The sequence below is a fragment of the Cheilinus undulatus genome, linkage group 23 (assembly GCF_018320785.1).
Source record: "Cheilinus undulatus linkage group 23, ASM1832078v1, whole genome shotgun sequence".
In the NCBI taxonomy this organism is placed as follows: domain Eukaryota; kingdom Metazoa; phylum Chordata; class Actinopteri; order Labriformes; family Labridae; genus Cheilinus; species Cheilinus undulatus.
Window position 1 is genome coordinate 30,089,088 of NC_054887.1, and position 23,106 is coordinate 30,112,193.

The window sequence follows — 23,106 nt, forward strand, 5'->3', positions numbered from 1 at the left end:
TCCCTACAGTTTGCTCTCTGACTCAACAGTAAATCAACTGGCTGAGTTTAGTCAGACTGTGTTCTCAATTATCTCAAACATTCGCTCCTGGCGTCTGTGGGCTATTGATGCGTCCTTGATTTTTACCCAGAAATAGCAGCTCCACTGTAAAGGTCACTGTACGAACATGAAACGCACACAATGAAGACATTCTTTGTGCAACCTGCAGGCTGCCAACACACGCTGATGCAACAGACCTTCCTGCTGCTCCTTTCATTCATTAGGGATCATAAACTCCATCCATTGTTCCCTTCCAACTCATCATCATCAGCGTCTGCATGCTGATGGTGAATGATCGGTGCCAGGGAGAATCATGGGAGAACTTTTCCCCAGTTTGTCTGAAAATTAGTCGAGTTCCTTCCATTTTATGAGCTCCTCTAGTTGGAGTCGTTTCAGGAACATGAAGTCCAGGCTGATTTCTAAACACTGGAACAAAAGGAGGAGTGTCGAGGATCAGCGGGGGGGAACAGTACCTGTCGTCGCCCCTCCTACCTCTTCGAACGCCCACCTTCTTGGCTGGAAACTCGTGTCCTCCTGCCCCCTGAAAGCTACTTTACCTGCACGTAAACAGGTAGAAGAAGAAGAAGAAAAAAAAACGGCTTTTCCTGGCAGCAGGCGGCCTGTGGGGTCCGAGCCAGGAAAGCTGTTTTAGATTCATAGAAAATTGCAGCGTCTTGGCAGGGCTCGACATACACAAAACAAATGTCCGCTTTTAATCTCTGCGACCGCACCCCCCTGCTTCTCCTGCCTCTCTGCTTTTAAAAACAATTCTCCTCACAAAGACTTGCACTGTTTAAATCTCCCCCCAGCAGAGGTCCGAACTGAGCCACCCGCGCCGTCCAGAGGCCCCCACGCCATTGGCACGCCGATAGGACGATAACCCCGGCAGGTTATATACTCCATTAACATTAATCACAGAGAGATTGGCCACAGTTTAGGAGGTTTTTCTGCTTTAAGGTGAACATGTTTGAAAACTGCAGACACAAGAACTCTAAGCACAACCAAAGCACTCCAAATAAAAATTTCAGATTTAATGCATTTGGTAAAAGATCAGTGCACAAAGTCAGAGTCTTTTAAACTTTTACAATTTAAGCATTAGCACCTCTGAATGACCATCTTAACAAGGGCATTAACTGTGATGAGGTGGTTCCCAGTGATTCCCAACCTTTTCAGCACAGGACCCTAAAAATAAAGTTGCCAGAGACCGGGGACCCCCACTGTACCTGAAAGTGGTTGAAAACAGCCATGCACAATTATGAACCATCATGGCTGTTTTTTTTTTTTTTTGGGGGGGGGCTTTCTAGGTCCAGCCACACTGGGCATCCATGAAGGTCAATAAAAAATTCATGGACTACTGTAAAGTTAAGCTGAGGTATCTATATCTTATATTTAAGCTGAAAATAACCACTCTAATAAAAGAAGCAAGCATCTTTTGTCATTCCTGTAGTAAATAGCCTTCTTAAAACATGTAAACCCCTAAAGTTAAAAACAAATACAATGGGTTAAAAATGGCTAGAATAGGTTTCAAATGGCAAAAAAAAGAAAAAAAAAAATGGTGGAAAAGGTGGTGAAATTGGATTTTAAAAGTAGCAGAAATGGCAAAAATTTGATAAAAGTGGCAAAAAATAAGAAAAAAGTGGCAAAAATTTGTTAAAGCAGCAAAAACTGGCATAGATAGTAGTAAAAGGGAATTGAAAAGTGGCTGAAATGACTTTAAATTGGCAAAAATGGGAGGAAAATGTGGTTAAATGGGATGCAGAATTGATATAAACTGGCAAAAAGAGTTAACTCAGACAGAAAAACAGGCATAAATAGGTTAAACTGGCAAAAATGAGCATATCAAATAGTGAAATGTGATTGAAATTCACATAATTGGGTTAAAGTTTGAAAAAAATTGTTGATAGTGGCAATAATGGGTCAACAGAGGCAACATTAGGTGTAAAGTGGCAAGATTTGGTTAGAATTAACTTTAAATAAAATATGTCAATAATCTACTCAAGTAAAAATAAAAAGTAATTCATGTAAAATTTACTCAAAGTTCTTAATTATAATGATAATGCAAATAATACAACCTTACAGCAATTGCACCTGCAACACAGGTCTACAGGGCAGAGACGGGCATTTTAGCTGGTTATTCAATAAGCTCAGTAAAGTAGAGGAGCCTGTATGCTCTTGCTTTTAAAATAATGTTATTGGAAAGCAATGTCGATGGAGGTTAAAAGGTTTTGGAAAAGTTAAAAATTAACTACAAACTTAACACTAATAACAGTTGGGTGATAGATTAACTGGAACTGTCAGTATTCATGTACTTTGACCAAACTGTAGCTTCATTCACTAATACACAAGCCATCAACTCATAAAAAATGCTTGTAAAAACCGTAAACAATGCCTTTCTACCCACAAATGCTTCCTGCAAATCTGCAGTCTCCTAACCATTCTTTAAAACCCACAAACATTTATGCAAACTAGAAATGAATCTACAAAAAAAGCCATGAAGACATAAATTATTCTAGGAATTCATAAATGACAAAAACTAGTGAAATATAAAGATTTACTGGCACATGACATGCTCGATTTAGTGGCAGCATAAACAAAGAAAAACTCAAAAATGTCATCAAAAGTTTCCTGTCCAAATTAAGGGAAATTTGCCACCATGTACTGCCTTGCAATAAAATCCTCAACAATGTTTTTAAGACAATGAACATGAACAGTACCGTCATTGTTTCCTTGCAAAATAAAAGCACGGTTTGTAAAATAACATTTTGTTTCACATATTTTGCAAGAACTACTGTAACCCAGACTCCTTCAGCTCAAAAACGAGACCAACGAATATTTCCTATAACTAATTAGAAGCTGTGATTTTGTGCTTTGCTAACGTGACTTTGTGCAGACTCATGAGAGTTCCCATGAGCAAGTTTTTAAAAAATCCCTTAAGATTTTCCAGCCACATATGAAATAAAAATGCACAAAAATACTTAAACACTTAAATATTTTTGGATAAATCAGCACAAGGCAAAAGATTAATAGTTCTAACTTTGGAAATTCCACATGCCAGATTTAAAGTTCTACTTCAGTTTGATAAAAATGTTTTATGATCTTTCGCCTTAATCCGAATCAGAAAAGATTAAGGGATAAAGTTAAGAGTTCCTGTTCCCTGTATTAAAGATAAATTACTGTACAAAGAGCGGCCTTAGACTTGAATAAATAGATGTGATGGCAGTTCGTACGCCACATGTGACTCAGTAAATCACAGACGGACTCTCACAGAGGGACGGACGGAGAAACGATGGAAAAGTGTGAGCCGAGAAAGGAATGAGGGGGAGCAGGGTGATGGATGACGATGATGGAGGGATGATGAAGAGACCGTGAACGTCTCGCTCATTCTCCTCTCAGGGGTGGGCTTCCTCTCGCTCATTTCAGCCTCTGGCTTACCTTCGACCCCCCTCCTCCTCCTCCTCCTCCTCTCTAGAGTCATTTGTGGCGACATATTTTAACAGAGGAATTCAGGAATGTAATTTTTTTTTGATTGGATTTGACAGAAACTCCTGTCTCTCGCCTCAGTCGTGTTTTACTCTCATTCTGATGATACAACTCACGCCCACCACACGAACACATGCTCTCCACCGCTGTATAACCACTAATGGTGATCCTGCGGAGGCAAACGCTGCTCTGAGAACTGCAGCAGACATATTTCTGCTCCCAGTCTGACCCTGTGACCATCTGACGGAGAATGAGGAATGCTGCCCACAAAAACAAAGATTCTCAAGCTCTGGTTTGGGACCCAATGTAGGGTCGCTAGATCCACAACTTGTGTAATATCTTGTTTTGATTTGCAACAACTGATGCAGAGCCTTTTAAAAGTGTTCCCCCCTTTTACTGATTTTATAGATCAATCATGATAAATATCATTTGGCTTTAGTGACAAAAAATACAAAAAAATCTCTTTAATATCAAAGTGAAAACAGATTTCTATCAATTAATATCAAATAAATAAAAATATGTAATGTCGAAAGGGACTAACCTACTTCAGCAGAGGTCCACCTCACTGGTGCCAGTTGCCTCTCAATGAGTGAAATGGGGATCACCTGAGTGCAGTATCTAGAAGATCCAGTCACTCTTAATCAGTATACCTGGCTACCATTACAACATGGAGACAAAGGAACACCCCAAGCAACTCATAGAAAAGGTTGTTGCAAAGTGCTGGTCGGGGGATGGATGCAAAAATATTTCCAAGGCTCTGAGCATCCCCCAGAGTTCATCAAAAAATGAAGGAATACATAAGGGTTATTCCTGGCTGCCATTACACCATGAAGTCAAAAGAACACTCCAAGAAACTTGGAGAACAGGTTATTGAAAAGTGTAAGTCAAGAGATGGATATAAAAATATCTCCAAGGTGCTGAAGTTAAATAGGGCACGTGTAAATCTGCCTAGACCAGACTGTCCTCACAAACTGAGTGAGCGTGCAAGAAGGAGACTAGTGAGAGAGGCCACCAAGACACCTATGACTACTCTGAAGGAGTTCCAAGCTTCAGCAGCTGAGATGGGAGAGACTCTGCAGACAACAAGTGTTGGCCGGAGAGAGTGGCAAAGAGGAAGCCACTGTTGAAAAACTCAGATTCAATCTGGACTAGAGTTGACCAAAAGCCATGTGGGAGACTCCATGGTCAAGAGGAAGAATGGTCTTAGTGACAAGACCAAAATGGAGTTTTTTTAGCCATCAGACAAGATGCCAAACACTGACATCATGACAAACACGACATCCCCACTGTGGAGCACAGTGGTGGCAGCATCATGTTGTGGGGATGCTTCTCAGCAGCCGGCCCTGGAGGACAATCTTATTTGCCATACATTAAAGCTGAAAATTAATGGTTTAAGACAACAAGATGAATGTTCTGAAGTGACCTCAATCCAACAGTGATTTGTGGCTGGACATGTAAAGGGCTGTGCCGTGCAACCTGACAGAGCTTGAGCAGTTTTGCAAGGAAAAATGAAGTAAAATTTCAGTGTCCAGATGTGCACGCCTGACTGAGATCTATCCACACAGACTCAGTGCTGTGATTGCAAACAGTGGTGACTCATAGTGGAACAGTGGAATATTTACACAGTCACTTATTTTACATGACATGTTTTATTTAATTGACATTACTTTGTCAAAATCTGTTTCCACGTTGACATTTACGAGGGTTTTTTTGGTCAAAAGGCTTAATTATGTTGACCATGATTGATCAATGAAATCAATAGAGGGTCAAAAAATCCAAGGGGGTGAGTACTTTTAATAGAAACTGTATAAAAACATCAAATGTTCAGATCAAAACAGCTGTAGCATCAGTTAAAGTAAAGTGGCTTCATTGATGTGTCATCACATCACACTTCTGCTGGAGATGACTGTCTTAATGAGTGCGTGAGTACTAATTAAGATCTTAATCATCACTAGAAGTGAATAAAATAAAACAGCAGTGGGTGAACACTCTCAGAGCGTTAGCTTGGTGTGAATCTCCACCTTTCCGCAGCATTCGTAGACGAGGCGCCTTTGGTCTGTCTCACCCTGAGCGTCTCTGTGTGACTTTTGCAGATGTCACCAGATGGTTGTATATAATCTGCTGGTGTGTCACTCTTGGATCCCACCAAGGCAATCAAGTCCCCGCGCTCAATTACATCTGATTATGGTTAACACGGCGCTGCCAGCAGAGCGGATTAGAAAATGTAGAGGGACAGAAAGTGGTTTTAGGCTGTATTGACTTTCTAAACAGTTGACTTTCGCGCTTGCCTTTATGGGTTCAGGCTTGCAAGTTGATTAAGTGTTAAAGAGAAGCTCTTGGGATTTTTAAAACAGACTTTTTATACATTTTCCAGCTAATAATAACACTTAGCCACCTGCTGAGTGTTTGATTTGTCAGCAAAGACGAGTTTTAAAGTGAAAATCACGGCTTGTTTTTTACTTTGGATTATGGCAGAAGGATAAATTCTTCTTATGAAGTCACAGCTGGCTTGAGAGTGGCTTTGACACCTGAACATGCTAAGCTCAATGTTAAGATTTTAAACTCAGCATTTGGGCTGAAACAAGTCTTTACAAAGTCCTCTAGGACAGTGGTTCTCAACGGGTTGGGCATCAGGACCCGACACCATCTCCTTAAGAGGAATTGTGACCCAGTTTTTAAAAGATTCCCAACCTCTTGAATTAAAATGTTGCAGTTCGGCCCTTAAATGGAACAAGATGTTATAATTGGACAAAGGGATAAGCCAAAACAAACACTGCAAAAATATGTGCATGCATACACGCTATTTTACTCCATTTCTCAGAGACAGACAATTTGGTAAATTGGCAGGGAATTTCTCAAAGAAAACCTTTTTTTTTTTTAATCAAAAGGTTGGATTGGTAGTCGTACAGCTAATCCTAATCATCCCCTCCTGGCTCCCGCCACCAATCACAGCTTGTTCACTCAACACAGCTGTGTTTTTAAATATGACGTACTTCTCACTAATCTCTTAACCTCCACCCCAGCCTCCTCCTTTATAGCATAGAGCTTGTTGTGCTCTCATATTGCTACTCTGGATTAACTGCTTTTGCACTAATTTTATTTTATTCAATATGCGTTGTCATAAATGATCCATATGGGGACAGGACTAACCCAGGGAGCATCCTTCTATCAGAGCCTTCTCCACTAAGTAAAACTGTAGATACTTTCCCACTGCAAAGAACTTGACGACCCACTTATGGGTCCCTGACCCATCAGTCGAGAACGACTGCTCTAGGACAAAAACGGGCCTCAGTATTCATAAAGCTGAGACTGTCCTGAAAACTTTGGTATAAAACAGTGGGGTATTGTGTTATTAGCAGATACCTTAAAAAGGTGAATTAAAACATAATGTAAAAATCAAGGAAATGCTCTTAGAAATCAGAGGGTTAAACAGCATAAAATGTGCTGCCCAGTCTACTTGCACTCACTAGAAGTTGCAGGGATTTTGTCCCTGACGAATCACTGCTGTGACACTCAAGGATTGTGGGTATTGTAGTATTTTTTGGCTGAGTTTGCAAATTTTCTTTTACCATAAGTTTTTATCTTATAAACTATTATCTCATCCAGAAGCTAATACAGTCATTTCACTCAAAGGTAGATCATGGAAAGTCTAACTTTGTTACTTCTGAAAATATGCAGAGGTGGAAAAAGTACATGGCTACTGTACTCAGGTACAGTTACCCAGGTTAAAATTTTCTTTAGTAAAAGTAAAAGTACTGGTCTCTAAATCTACTCCAGTAAATGTAAAAAGTATTGAATTTAAATTTTACTCTAAATACTGAATACTGAGTAGTTACTAAGGAGTTGTGTGGTAAAATCTGATCTTTCCTTGTTGGCAAGAAAAACAAGAGAACAGCTCTTCAAACAGGTAAAGTCACACCTCTATAATAAAGTCAAATACACTGCAAAATTGACAGTGTTGATTTTACACATATAAAGTTAAATTTAACACTTTAAAGGAGTCATTAAGTAGAACTAAACTTTGGAAAGTGTTGCATATCTTACAGTATGCCAGAGCCACAGTAACTCTTTGCAGTGATGACTGATAAAGAATACACACTATGAATCCTAAAGTCACAGGCGGGAGCTCTAACTCTGAGGATATCTTCACTCTTGGTGCAAATGAGTCTAACAACAAAAACAGCAACAATCCAACAGAAATATAAGCAAAAGAACCCAGCAGGGATCACTGTACAACAGTAAACATCTTAACACAAGGAAAACGATATAAAATACATCTAAACACTCTGCCCAATGGCATGGTGGGAAACTCTGCTGACACTCCCCCCAAGTTTGAAATACAGTGCAGTCAACATAGGAGAAAAAAGTACAAGACTATTGTACTCAAGTAAAAGTGCAGTTACTCTGGTTAAAACTTACTTAAGTAGGAGTAATGTTCAAAATGTACTCGCAAAAAGTACAAGTTCTAACTAATGTGGGAGCTCTAACTCAGTGGATAACTTGACTCATGGTGCAGATGTGTCTAACAACAAAAATGGCAACAATCCTATTGGAAAATGACCCTAAGAACTCCAGCAACTTCTTAACACAAGGAGAAACATATAAACACATCTAAACACTGTGCCCAAGGGCATGATGGGAAGCTTTGCTGACACATCCCCCAGATTTGAAATGCAGTGTAGTCAACGGAGGTGGAAAAAGTACAAGACTATTGAACTCAGGTAAAAATACAGTTACTGTAGTTAAAACTTACTCAAGTACAAGTAAAAGTACTGATTTTATACCAGAAACTACTCAATTACAGTAATCTGAGTAAAAGTAATAAGTTACTTTCCATCCTGCTAATATGGTTAATAATAATAAATCTGCTATGGAGAAAATGAAAGGGAATTTTACTTCCAGAACCAAACTTTTGAGCTCTAGTTAGGAAAACAAAAAATATAAAAAGGGATCAAGTTTTAGAGCAAAGCTAAAAGTCTGTCAATCTGCCTTGAATATGTTTGCAAAATGCAAACAGCTATGTCTGTATAAAAGCCTAAAGCAAACGTACAGCCACACATCTCATTGATAATCCAATTTCTTGAGAAAATGGTGAATACAAACTTGTGAAACTGAGTTAAAATGTGCTGCATGTCTGCATAGGGCTTCCTTACTTTTCAAGTGTAAGTCATATTTGAGTTTTAGAGAACCATCTACTCTTTTTCAGCTTTTGCAAACATGATGACATTAGGACAGTTTCTTACTCAACTCAATGAACTTACCTGTTAGAGTCTTCCTTTCGTGCTATGAATCCAGAGTAAAAAAAAATCAGAAAGTCCTGGATCCTCTGGTCCAAAGTGTTGCTGGTCTGAAGAGAAGAAGCTCCTCTGGTTTCTCTGAGAGTCTCTGAACCCTCTGTGCTCTGTCCTGAAGGTTCGAAAACCTTTTAAATGAAGCAGAGCCCTCCTGCTGACATCACACCGTGGTCATCAGCATCACCACGGCTGCAGAAGAAGCCATGGAGCTGAACGGTAATTAAACGGATGAACTTACTCACTCTATCTGTTCCTCCCTCCCTCCCACATCCCCTTTCCTTTCGCCCTTTCCTACCCTCACAAAAAACACTCAAACGCACCGCAGCGTTGGTTTATAATTCTCAGTCCAAAGTAATCACACGTGTGCGCGCTCCTTGTTGTGTTTCGTGTCTCGCCGGTAGATTTGGTGTTGTGGTTTTCGTGGTTTCTTTTCTCTCACTTCACGACAAATTCTCCCTGGTGTTTTTTCCCCCGGTCTTCACGTCACTGAGGCATGGCAGTAAAACCTACATGGTAAATTCAACCTTAAACTGTTGTTTCTGCACCGGCCTAAACTTTTCTTAGGCAGATTAATCTGATAATTTAAAAGCCAAATATAAAAACAGTCTGGTCTGGTGTTGTCTCTGTGTCTACATGGGCTCTGTTTTTGTCTCAGTTTAATTCTACTTTATTAAATAATGACCCCCTGCTGACAGACGGGTGTTCGACTCACCGTAGAGAAGGTTTTTATAAAAAGAAAAAGCTCTCCAAAACATGGTAGTAGTGGTTTTGTTCATCACGCCTCGTCTTTGCTTGCGTAGCATCCCCGCTAATCTCCAACACGAAAGCAAAGTGCTCCACTTTCCAGCCGTGCCATGTGGTCTGAGGTTCTCTATGTTTAGCAGAGGGTCGTGGTTTCTGGGGTTGTGAACGGCAGGTCAAACGCTCCTTCATGTAAGAGGGCTGAGACAAAGCCAGGAGCTGCCTGGTTTTACGCTGAGAGCAGCACAGTTATAAACTTTCATGTAGAAAATCTCTAAAAGAGCAAAGTCAGGATCACTTGAGAAATTAAAGGCTCTGTCCCATTGAAACTTTTTATCCCTTTCTCCTCATATTTGAATGCTCCTTTGAAACAGAATTAAGAGAGGAAGTGGTGAAATGTTCTCGTACGAAATAAAAGCTCCTGATACGCCAGCTACGTCAGTGTTCTTTAACATTTACGTTAAAAGCTGCATCAAAACCTTGTTTGAATCTGTTTAATCATGACATTAGATTGTTGTTGTATACTGATGATTGCCAAGGAGCTAGTTCTGTTGCCAGGCAACCAAAGTGGTTAGCAAGAAAGATGCACTCTTGAGTTATATCTTGGAATTGTAATGTGATTTCACAATTAAGTTGACAACATATGTCGAAACCTATGAGACCAAATAAGATGGATAGTCCAGGACACCTTTGAGAGAAAGAATGGGAAATTTCCATTAAGAAAAAGCCACAAAATGAACACAAGTTGAAAAAGAATACTTCAGTTTTAACTACACCCTCTAGGTAGCTTAAAAGCTTACAGTAACTACCACGGAACACTGCCGGATCAACAGGAGACTTCTGAATGCTACCTATTGAGGTAGCATGGCGGTGACGTGTACTGATGCAGTGACCCTGGGCAACCGCAAAGGAAGCGTGCTCACGGAGTTTACATCTTTCCCGCTGGAGATTATCGAAGAATGGGGCACCGGGAGACTGAAAGGAGGAGGACACGCAGGCAGCACAACATCTACAGCCAGGTGAGGAGGAGGCAGAGACGGGCGTTGTGCGTGAGGGTGGAAGCAGGGCAAACGAGCCAGGCTGCAGGCTAGGCTAAGAGTGGTCCCACACAAACCTGCCGGACCGAGCATCTTGTTCAGAAGTGCCTGATCCCTCGCCAACAAGATGGACGACTTAAGACTGCAGATTTCTAATCTCTGCATGGACCGTAGGCCTACTAGCCATGGAGCTAGAAGGCCGCACCATATCAAAAACAAACCGGACACCCAACTCCGGTTGTTGGCTCTTCCCTCCCTCCCTTAAAGACATCTACCAGAGTCTTCTCCACAAGCAGGCCTCCAGGATCCTGATGGACCCCTCACACCCTGGACAATGTCTGTTTAGCATCACCTACACAAACCTGCTGTACCGAGCATTGTGCTCACAAGTGCCTACTCCCTTGCTAGCAGGATGGACAATATGGGGCTTCAGATTTCTGACCACTGCTCGGACGACTGTACTTGCCGCTACAGAGGAGATTTCAATGTATTTTTACAATGTAAGTACAATAAACTATCTATCTAGAAGATTTCAAATTAGACGTGGTTTGAAATATTACAATGACAATATCTCTATCTGGCCGGTCATGTAGGCCTAGGAATTCACCCTACCCTTAGAGGTGAAAACACAGGGGTAATGCTAAGTCAGACTGAATGTTAGAAGGACTGTAATTCAATTTAAGGTTTTGAGAGAGTCCAAGTGGAGAGTCCACTTCGGCTGGCTGCAGAAACACAGGAAGTCACATACACAACACATGTTAAAAAGCTGTTTTTTACACTAGAAGTAAACTGGTTTACAGCCTGGTTCAAAAAATGAAGTGTGTCTCATTAGCTAAGGTCCTCATGAACCCACACTGTACGGGGGGTAAATTTTTTGTACCACAATTGTTTAGATTATATTCAGGAAAACCTCACTGCGCACTGATTGGTGTGTCTCACTGGACTGACAGATTGCTTGAGAGGTAGACGCCACCTAACTGTCAACCAGAAGGCTAGCTTTAGTGATAGCCTAGCTGAAAAGGAAGTCGAGCTCAGTGGGGGGGCTCTTTGCCATTAGGTTGATCCAGAGTTTGGTTGAGACAGCAATTTCAATATGGAGGCCGTCCTGGATTGGCTTCAAAAGCTGTTTGAGTCCACCTATTGTAATCAAATGGCTGATGTCACACAGGGTTTGTCAAATTCTTTTCGCACTATGTCTATAACCTTGCAAAGCAGATGGATTTTCCAGATTCCACATCCGTATCAGGCGGAACCATCTTGCAAAACTGCAATCTGAAATGAATGTGTTAGGTCTGAAAACAAACTGGACTAATCAGCGTCATTTGAGGAGAATGAGACAGTAGCTACAGATGAAATTTAACTTCACTGGAAGTCAGTAGCAATGGCCGCCACTGGTGTAGCGATCAGCCTGGATATAGCAATAGTATAGCTGCAGTTTTACTAGAACTGAACCATATTTCCCTATCAGATGCTTTACATGACGAAAACAATGTTCTTGCTCTTCTCATGACTTGCTTCAGCATGGGTTTGCATAAGTTACGAGTGGGGTTTAGTTGTACTGTAAACTAACTGAAATGGCGGCTGATGGAGCGGTTAGCTCGGATATAGCTAGAGGAGTAAAGAACAACACTCAAAGCTTTTCTTGGCTTGGAAGATATTTTTGTACTTCTTCAGATCGGCCTCGGCATGAGTTTTATCCATCAATAAGCTCCACCATTAAAAAACTACGGCAGTGCCTGTCTGCCGAGTTCAGTTTACTACAAGAGCTGCGAATGTCTACTACCTCACTACCTTGTTATGAAAGTTTATTTCACTGAATTTACATGCCTACAAATAGTGATTATTCTCAAGATTTCAGTGCGTTTGTTGTGTGTGTGTGTGTGTTTCTACAGCATTATGTTATATTTATGACACATGCTGCATGAAAACATAGATGCTTGAATCAGTTAGCCTATTTCAGGTCTTTATGATCTCTACTTCATCTCCGTTTGACTGTCTTTCTTAATTCACTTCATTCACAGCTCAGTTTCCCTTCCATGTGGTCTCTCCCACCTTAAACCAGACTGTGACCTCCATGTGCTCGTAAAGCAGCTTCTTCTTTGATGCTCTTTGTTTTATATTTCCTGTGAGGATCCAAACACTTTCAGTTAATCCAGAGTGTCTGAAGTTAATGAATTAAAACTGGAGTGACTTCAAAAAGAGCTTCATTAGAAGAAGAGTGTCGTATCTGCAGTTATATTCCGCCTGTATCTGATTCTCTACGTCTCCACAATAAACTCAACCGTTAACGCATGTGGAAACATTTTAGGGCTCTGTTTTCATCTCAGTGTCTGCATAAAGAAGAAAGAGTGAAATAAAAACCATACTAAGCTCAGAGAGCGGGTTGTTTTAGTGGTTATTCTCCTCTATGTTATCTCTTTAGTGATATCTCTCTCTAGTTAGCTTCTATTCTTAGCCTCCGCTTTGATATTAACAGACTCAGACATCAGCCGGACATTTAATTAGAACTAATCAATTAATTTACAGATGACTAATGCTTCTCCATGATGATGATGTTTTCATGGTGAAGAGGCTCTGTCACAACCTTTATTGTTACATAAGGTTTGACTAATCTTCAGCCGACTCTTCAAGAAGGTAGCAAAGCATTGTAGATCATTTTCGGGCATTTTCAAGAAGAGCTCAACCGAGGATTTGATTATGATGTAAAAAAAAAAAGCCAAGTTAGCCTTACCACATTCTACCTGGGTGGGAATCGATGGTGCATGCTCCTACAAAAGCGAATGTCAATAAGATATCAACGTCATTTTACAAAAATCACAAATTTTTGTGATCCTGGCAAAAAATACTACAGAATTCACAATTGTTGAGTATCACAGTGATGTCTCGATTGTTGGATTGTTTGAGCCTAAGAAGGGAAAATGCTTGCCATGCCTACGTACGACTCTTGCCTGTTAATGCTGCTGTTAACCCAACAAGCCAGATGTGTGATTGGATGAACATTCTGTCACATCTTTACGAGCCAATCAGAGCAACAAAACACATGATGTAGCCATGACCTAGGTGCGTGTGCACAGCTAGCGAGGAATAACGCGAACCATGGTGACTGTAGACATGCCAGTACACGACTTCTGTTGTTTTTGAAAAGAAAACACCTCTTTGTTCTCTCTTCTCTTCTTCTTCTTTTTAATTTTTTTTAGATTAACTTTTGGGCATTTTTGTGCCTTTATTTGATAGATGAGGACTGTGAATAGAGTCGGAAACAGGGATGAGAGCGGGGGAGAGACATGCAGTGAAGGGCCTCAGGCCGGATTCGAACCCGGGTTTTTGTGTACATGGGTCGCGCCTTTAACAACTAGGCCACCTGTGCCCCCCCCTTCCGTTCTTCTTTTAACAAAGAAATGTCAAGTTCAGATAAAACTGGAGCTTTAGCAGCAAGTACTCTTTTTAAATTGTTATGTTTGTACTGTTCCTCTTTACTGTGTGCTTGTAGTACTTTGAGATTTCTCTAAATGAAAAGTGCGTTATAAATAAAATTTATTATTATTTTTAGCATCCACATCAATGTCTTCCGCCATAACTGCACCACTCTCTTGTTGCTGCTCGTTTATGTCACGACTCTGCTGCGCCCGAAAGTACTGCCCCTCATCGCTGATTGGTCCTGTCACTAGCTGGGTTTCCATTACACTTGGAAATGCGCAAAATAAAAATAGCGCAATAAAAACCTGGTAATGGAAACACCTGAATTTCTAAAAAAAACCCCTAAAATATCACTAAAAAGTTTTTAAGCTTTCATGAGAGGTTTTTCTGGCATTTTGATATAGAAATATATTGCAGAAGTGCATTGGAAACACTTCTGCATTTACAAGTCACGGGACGTAAGGTGTCACATGACCAGTCACTCAGAGACAACATGGCGTGGTACATGTAGACAGAAGAAGAAATTAGACTTTTCTTAACCATACCAACACGCAACAGGTTTTGTGTGTCAAGCTTCCCTGCAGCAGATTCACGCGAGATGAGATTTTACGAGAATTGCAAGGCCTATGCCCAAAACTCCCTCCAATGGAAAAGCATTCAAAGGAAGAAAATTTCTTAAATTTCGATTAAGTACAATCGAAATTTAAGAAATATCACTTTTATTTTGCGAAAAACTGTAATGGAAACCCAGCTAGTATCTAACCAGGCCCAAACGGTTCAGACGGGAGCTTTGCAAGATGGATTTGTCAGTGAGAAACCCATAAACGGGCAAATCCATCTGCTTTGCAAGGTTACAAATGATGCTGATTGGTCAGATCTGTTTTCAGACCTGGTTTTCAGGGATTTGCCCGATGACAGACATGGAGTCTAGACAATCCTTGCAAGGTTGAGACTACTCTTCAACCAGACGTAGGCATGGTGCTTTAGTACGGTACACTTGTGTTCAATGAACAAATAGAGCTTGACCTTTGGGGTCAAGTGTGCACAGATTTAGGCCAAGGTCAAATGTAAAACCACCCTTGGTCAAAATAAAAGTCATGACTATGTCTCTTCAAAATGAAGGATTGTTGAAGTACCAGTTGCAATATCAGTTAAAGTGTTTGGAAAATTACATTTAAAATCATTAAAACTCCCTTATGCATGTACTATCCCATGCTTTTCAAAGGTTTGACCATTGTTTAGTGTGCTGTCAGCCTAAACCAAGCTTTCTTAAAAATGGACCTTGAAATATTTATGTAATCATTAAGTTTACAATTCAAGGATGAAATATCATCAACAAAAATGTTGGTGTTTTCCATCCAAACTGAATAAATACAGATTTCTCCATGTGAGGGACGGTTTAATAAAGCTTCTTTCGTCTTCTGAAGGCTATGAATATAAAATCAATCTCTCCTTTTCATCTCCTTGACAATAAAAACATGTTTATCCATAGAAGTGGTCATGAGTGAGTGTGTGGCATTAAACAGCTCTTCTGTTTCTGCTGCCAGAATCCATTTTCCCCCCCTGAGTCACCGAGCATTTATTACTGTCCTGATCCCCCCGTCAGCTTCACATCTGCCCCAATATGGTTCCACTTTAAAGCCATAATTTAATAATGTGACATTTCATGCAGAATATAGTTAAGATTTTTTTTTTTTTTTTTTTTTTTTTTTTCTTTTTTTAAGGGAAGAACACGAGAAAAGTTCCACGAGTTCTCAATCCTGCAGTTAGAGAACATATCGTGTGGCGTCTCTTCGTCGTTTAGGAACATCTCGATGACAAGAAAATATGCTGTGACAGAGGATTACTGCAGTATGTGGGGTCTGTTTGCAAATGGGAAAACAACTAAAAAAATGCTTAAAGTCTGCTTCTGCTTTAGTCTACCAACAGAAAGACTTTGACAAACAAGTCTGCAAAAGTAAATCAGACCAAATATGTCAATAAGAGTAAAATTTTTTGACAAAACTGGTTTGATCTTACTGAAAGATGGTATGGGAAACCAGATGGTAATTTTCTTTGCGTAAGAACTCTCCCTTTATGCACATAGATCTGCAATAACAACAAAAAATGCTGCAATGTTGAGAGGAAAAATCCCGCACAAGCACAAATCAGGCCTGCCGCCATGTTCTGGAAGTAGGATCCACCTGCAGGCTTGCAGATTGTGCCCTCTCAAAACACTAAGCCTGTGGTGAACCGGAAAGAACTTGGTCGACTGAAATCACGCCAACATATGCATGACCTCAAGATCGTTCTAATCATTAAAAGTTTCCTTCTTGGACATCTGGTAATCTATACAAACTAAAAAATAAACATCAGATTTTAAATTCATTCATCATTTTAACCTCATCAGTTGATATTGAAATAATTCACTCAGATCCATCCATTTTCTTCTGCTTATCACAGGTCAGGTCACAGTGGTAGCAGTCGGGGTAGGTCAGCCCAGACATCCCTCTCCCCAGCAGTATTTTCCACTTCCTCCTAAAGGATGTAGTCCTTTCAGCAAGTTCTGGGTATGCCCTGGGGTCTCCTCCCAGTTGGACGGACTTGGAACACCTCCACAGGGAGGCCACCAGGAGGCATCCTGATCAGATGCCCAAACCAACTCAACTGGCTCCTTTTGATGCTGAGGAGCACTCCATAGGTGAGGGCTGGAGTGTAGATCAGGCACTAAATTGAAAGTTTGCCTTCTGGCTCAGATCCCTACTCACCATAACAGTGTGGTACAGCATCTACAAACTGCTGATATGGCGGCAATCCACCTGTCAATCTATTACTTCTCCATTCAACCCTCAGTTGTGAATAAGACCCCTAGATACTTGAAATCCTTCACCTGAGGCAGAAACTCACCTTTTCCACCAGCGAACCATAATCTTGGAGGTTTCAGACCTAATCTCTACCACTTAGGTGGCGGTTTGGCAGCAGCCGGCTCTGAAAATAGACCTGCAGCGTATCGAACGAAGCGGAGCGAAGTGGCGCCCCAGGCACGTGCTGCTGCCAGTCTGGAGCACAGGCTGTGGAAATGCTCTGATAGACCGGCCAGGCTAAAAGACTCTTAAGGAAGCATTTTCCTCAACAGCACGAGGCTCAACAGATCACAAGGTGTATCGGTGAATATATCACCAAAGGCCTACAGCTGATTTCAGTGGTGGACGACAAAGACTTTAGGTTAGTAAACACTGGAGCAAAAGTATAGGTTTATATTTTTAAGCCTAATACACATGAACAGAACTTTATTGTTGACTTCCTTTTTTTTTTTTCAAAATCTTAATTTGTTGTTCTTTTGTTGATACTGCAGTAAATACCGTACCATGGACTTGTTACTGAAGTACTATCATGCCGTGAAATTTTGATACCATAACATCTTCACGTCTCATGCAAGCAAGTATAATTCAGCATGCAAATTCAAGAGTTAAATTAAATGAAAGGTGGTCTGCAAGGCTGTATTCTGGGTCCTCTTTACTCCGTTTCTACATGCTCAAAAGCTTGAGGCATACTTTTAACCAAAGAGGGAGCAAATTTTCAGAATTGTAAAAATACAAGATCCTGGAAAATTGCCAATATTTTTGTTCAAGTTAGACAGCATTGAAAAAATCGGTGTTTTACTTTTAGAAATTAGTTACGTCAGATTAACTCCATATTAGGGGCCTTGGTGTTTTATTTTGCACCTTGGTGTCACACACATCAATATAATTTGATTTGAACTAGTATATCACAAATTAAAATCGTGATTTGACAATGTCAGTTGCGATACAACATTTTTGCCCTCTTCAGCTGCAAAATACCTCAATGTTTTTGTGCACAGTTTATGCATTGTGCTGGAGTTTTATTGCAATTTTGGTCATTTAAGACCAAAAATTGTCATTTATTTTGTTTTAGGATTAGTGCTTTTGTTGCCATGGTATCAAACATGTATTGATATGGGTTGATTATGACTAGAATCATAAAGTTTCAAACTCTGGCGTTGTTAGGAGCCACAATATGTAGCATCAAAGTTCTTTTCAGTGAATTGGGTTTAGTAGAAAAAAGCCCATATTGGGTATACATGTGGTGACTGAAAGCTCCTTTGAATGCTAAGCACATTTTTTTCCACCATTGCTTGTGCACTTATTTGCACTTTAAACTCCTGCAGAGATTGTGGAGCTTTTACAATATTTACTGTGCATGTGTGATGAGCTGTTTTTCTTGTGGCTGCCTCTCAGTAGTTTCCATGTGCAAAGGTGTCCTCGGAGATTAAGCTCGCCTACGATTCGGTAACTTAAGCCGCATTTCTTCCACTGCAGCGAGGGACACGCCAAGCTAACTTCTGCGGAGGACGGCGCCGCCTGGATCTGATGTTTCCAAGTCCAAAATGAGGACACAGGAAGGTGATGGCGAACACCAAAAACACAGATATAAATTCATGAATCAGACCGGGATGAATCTGTTGGACGGCAGACAGGGAGAGAGCTGCACAGACGTCCGCCTGGATTCAGTTAGCTTGACTTTCCAAGTTGACTTTCCGCCACACGAAGCAAATCAGACAGCTCACGCTACTATAAATAGCTCCATAAAATACTGCAGCTAATAACAGAGAGCAGTGTTGATTTAAGAGAGCGTGCACGGGGAAGATGAAGTGTGTCTGATGAGACTCAACAACAGAGTCATTAATGGAGTGATTACCAGATGAAAAGATGGAAATGTATTTGAATTTACTTCATTTAGAGTTCATAAAACAATAAGAGAGAGATGTAAGATTCATGCAGAGCGCCTGTGTTCACTAAAACTACGAATTTTAGGGTAAAATTCTGTGTTTTGGCCCCTCATTTTATTTTTTAATTCTAGCTTTTCAAAGAAAAGTCTGCAGCAGTAAAACAGGCTGTAACATCTGCTCAAAAGCTATTGAAATCACAGTGTAAACAGGCCTGAGATAGTTAAAGTTGTATATGTGTAACACCCAATAACACAGCCAAATAAACAAGCCGATAACGGCTGCAGTACGTCAGAAACTCCTGTGTATTTGAGATAAAATTACTGTTTTCATGAATGGAGTCTGGTGTCCTTAAAAGAGCGCTGTAACGTCTGCTTTTGGTTAAGAAATAAACAAGAACAACAACCTCAGTCTGTTTTGGTAATTTAATAAATATTCACAAATAAGGCTCAGCTTTTAAACCAGGAGGATTAGACTTTTATTGGGAGAGGAAGGGAGAAAAATTCATTCCTGATGTACAAATCTGTTTTCCATTTTTGGACTTTTCTCTCATCTTTGAAGTTTTTCTGTAAAACACTGGATTCATTTTCTCCTTTGATCATAGAACAATTATTCAAATGAAACCATGCGAGGACTTGGAAGGACTATTTTTTTTTTTTTAAATAATTGTAAATTTGGTCTGAGAGACACCAAACTTGGATATTTGTGTCCTGGAAAAACCTCTGCAAGAATGCAATCACTCTTCAGCTCCCTAAACTCTTAAGACAGGTATAAACTAGAACTACTGCCTGATGATTACATACCTCTGCAAGATCTAGAACTGCTGGGCAGTCAAAGTACAGAGGTGGGTAAAAAGGAAGGGCTTGGATAGTTCTGACTTGGAGTGGACATTTGAGCAAAGGCCAAAGAAATCCCTCATAGCATTCTTGAGATATGGCATTTAATAGCAATGAATGAACATGAGACCCAGTGGTCTTGACCTTTGACTACAATCTCAAACTGTTTGTCAATTTTCCTTAAGTCAGAGTCGACCTTAGCGCAAAGTTTGAAGAATATTCCCCAAAGTGTTCTTTAGATATTAATTTAACACGCAAGGGATGAACATGAGGCCCCATGACTTTTGATCCTAAAATCTCGGTTCTGTCAGGTTATCATTAAGTCAATGTGGATATTTGTTAAAAGTCCTAAGAAAACCCCTTAAAGTGTGAATGAGCTATTGCATTCAATAGCAAGGCATGAATATGAGGCCCCCGACCTTAACTTGATGAATTAGATTGGAAATTTTAGCAATATTCAAAGACAGTCTCTAACATCATTATTAAGGCACTGCATCATTAGCAAGGGATAAACGTAAGGCCTAGTGATCTTGACCTTTGACCCACAACCTCTATTTCTTTCCTTTTTTTTTTAATTTTTGGGCTTTTTCATGCCTTTATTAGAGATAGGAGGACAGTGGATAGATTCGGAAACAGGGAAGGGGAGAGACATGCAGGAAATGGTGCCACAGGCCGGATTCAAACCCTGGCCGCCTGTGTACATGGTGTGTGCCTTAACCACTCGACTACTGGCACGCCCCTACAACCTCTATTTCTGACACCTTCTCCTTGAATCTGTTTGGACATCGATGCGAAGTTTAAGGAAAGTCTCTTTGACACATTGCATTGACAAGTAATGGATAAACATGAGGCACTGTGCTGGATCAGGACTTGGAAAACATGCCAGGTTCCAGCAGCTGACCCTTCCCATCCTGGCTCTCCTGAGCACATCAGCATCAGACACATGGTCTTGCCAACAATACTCAAAAATGAGTTGACACAAAGGAGTCCAGCTGGCATGTCTGACTATCAGTCAGCATCTCTGCCTCAGAGGACCCTTAAGCCCCTAAGATCAAATCAGTTCATGCTTGGATCACAGTGGAAACGATAATGAAGTTATAAGAAAATCCCTCAAATCGTCTTTCAAGTGTTGAATTCATCATGAAAATAAGACCCGATGATCTTGGACATCTGTGAAAATTTGAAGAAGACCTTACAAAGCTTTTTAAAGATATTGCAAGCAGTGGATGAACATGAGGCCAAATGACCTTTACTTTTGACCTTTGACCACTAAGAGCTATCAGTTGATGCTGAAATCCGAGTGAAAATTTGAGCAAATTTAAAGAAAATCCCTCAAAGAATTCTTGAGGTTTCACATTCATTAGCAAGGGATGAGCATGAGGCCCGATGAGCTTAATCTCTGAACTAAGACCTAAAGCTTTATGAATTTGTTTTTGAATCGGAAAGGACTTATGTTTCAATTTTGAAGAAGTCCCTAAAAGTTGTCTTGAAATATTGTGACAACAAATGAGGGATGAACATGAGGCCCAGTGAGATTTTCTAACCTTTGATCTTTTTAATTCATTTAGTTCTTGCCTGAATTAAAGGGGGAAATTGAGCAAAGTTTAAAGAAAGTGATCTGTAGATATCAGGTTCACAAGTAAAGGTGGAAAATCCAAAGAAAATTCCTTAAACCCTATTTGATTTATTGAGTTCATACACAAGAGAATGACATAAGGCCCAGAGATACCGCCTGGAACCACAACCTTAAAATACAACCCTAAAATCTGAAGTTCCTGCTTGTGTTGGGTGAACATTTGGGGAAAATAAAAAGAAAATCCCTCTTAGGGTTCTTTAGATATAGGGATCACAAGAAAAGGATTAACATGAGGCCCACTGATCTTGACCTAAGACCCAAAAATTTTGCCATTTCATCCTTGAGTCAGGATCAACATTAGTTGACAATAAGACAAAAATCCCTTCAAGCTTAATTGAGATAACGGTTCACACGCAAGGCATGAACATGAGGTCCACTGATATTTACCTAAGACCTCAAAAATGTTAAAAGTTCATCCTTGAGTCAGGGTCAACATTAGTGGACAATAAGACAAAAATCCCTCAAAGCCTAATTTAAACATTGGTCCATAAGCAAGGGATGAACATGAGGCTCACTGATCTTTACCTACGACCTTAAAAATGTCATCAGTTCATCCTTGAGCCAGGGTCAACATTAATGGACAAAAAGGCGAAAATCCCTCAAAGCCCAATTAAGATATTGGTCCATAAACAAGCAGTGGATGAACATGAGGCCCAACGATCCTGAATCATGACCCTAACAAAATCTAAGCAGTTCAACCTAGATTCAGAGGGAATGTTTCTTAAAGGTTTGAATAAACCCCCTGAAGTATTCTTGGAGTATTAAATACAGAAACAAGGGCTAAACAGTAGGCACATTGACCCTCATCTGTCGCCTTTGAAATCTGGTGGGTTCATCCTTAAACCAGAGTAGAGTCAGTTCAAACAAAACCTTTCTGCAAGGTGCTGTTGAGATGTTGCATTCACAATCAAGGGAGGCACCTCAGAGCGCCACAAACTTGACCTTTGACATATAATTTAAAAATGTACTGAGTCCATCTTTGAGTCAGAGTGGACGTCTCTGCAAAGTTTGAAGATCTTCTCTCTAAGTTTTCTAGGGATACCTTGCTCACAAGAATAGCCTGGACTGGGCCAACCAAAAACATAATCCCTCTATCCTGTCAGTCCCTGGTGCAGACATAAAAATACTAAAACTTGTTGCTTATTTGAGTTGCAGTGACATGAAGCCACAGTGGGTGGTAGAAATATTTGAAAATGACCCTTAAACACACAGTGTGGCAGAGAGAAGGCAATTTGTAGAAAATAAGTTTTGTTTTCAGTTTGACAAATAGCTTGTGCACATCGACTTTCACCACATGGATTTATTTATGGTGGGACTAACGTGTCATTAGCAACACGTCTCTGCAGTGGAAAGTCGTGTTCCCGTAAACCTGCGCGGCCACCTCATTAAAACGCCGAATGTCCACATTACAACCCCGATAGCTCGTCTCCAAAGCTGACCCCTTGTGATGTGGGGGGAGTCGAACAAGTGGTGTAAAACTGGGGGTAAATCCCTCGGGGCCAGACGCGGCTGATTGGATAATACTATAATAACACAGCAGACTGAGGAGCACCGCAGTCAGACTGATCCGAGCCCAGCCTCTGCCGTGGTTTGGTCTCCTCGCAGCTCCAAACACTCGCCCGCTTTTGGGGCTTTTCCCGTAGGAGGAGTGACGCAGGATTCCTCCAGTGTGTCAGCGAGAAGCAGAGAGTCTGAAGCGAACCCCCAACGTCAAAGCGCCAAAGTTAGAAACAAGTTCTATAATAGGAGCTGTCAGTGTGTCACAGGTTTATTCTCAGAGTTTCCAAACATTTAGAGGTCAGAAGTTACCAAATACAGGGAGAAATGTCGCAAGGACTGGCTTCTTTGGATATTTGTGAAATGCTGAGTATGCATCATGTATGATTGACTTTTGTCTTGT

General features: G+C 40.5%; 1 protein-coding gene across 2 annotated transcripts in view; it reads right to left on the reverse strand.

Moving 5' to 3' along the window:
- pthlha (parathyroid hormone-like hormone a) overlaps positions 1-23,106 on the reverse strand; it is a 244,932-nt gene that overhangs the window by 23,932 nt on the left and 197,894 nt on the right. Inside the window, exon 1 of one of the 2 annotated variants that reach the window (XM_041781002.1) lies at positions 8,781-8,895. The exons of the other annotated variant lie outside the window; for it this stretch is intronic. The gene's annotated coding sequence lies outside the window, so the exon portion shown is untranslated. Of the gene's footprint in view, positions 1-8,780; positions 8,896-23,106 lie in introns of those variants that run through there. 2 annotated transcript variants of the gene reach the window in all.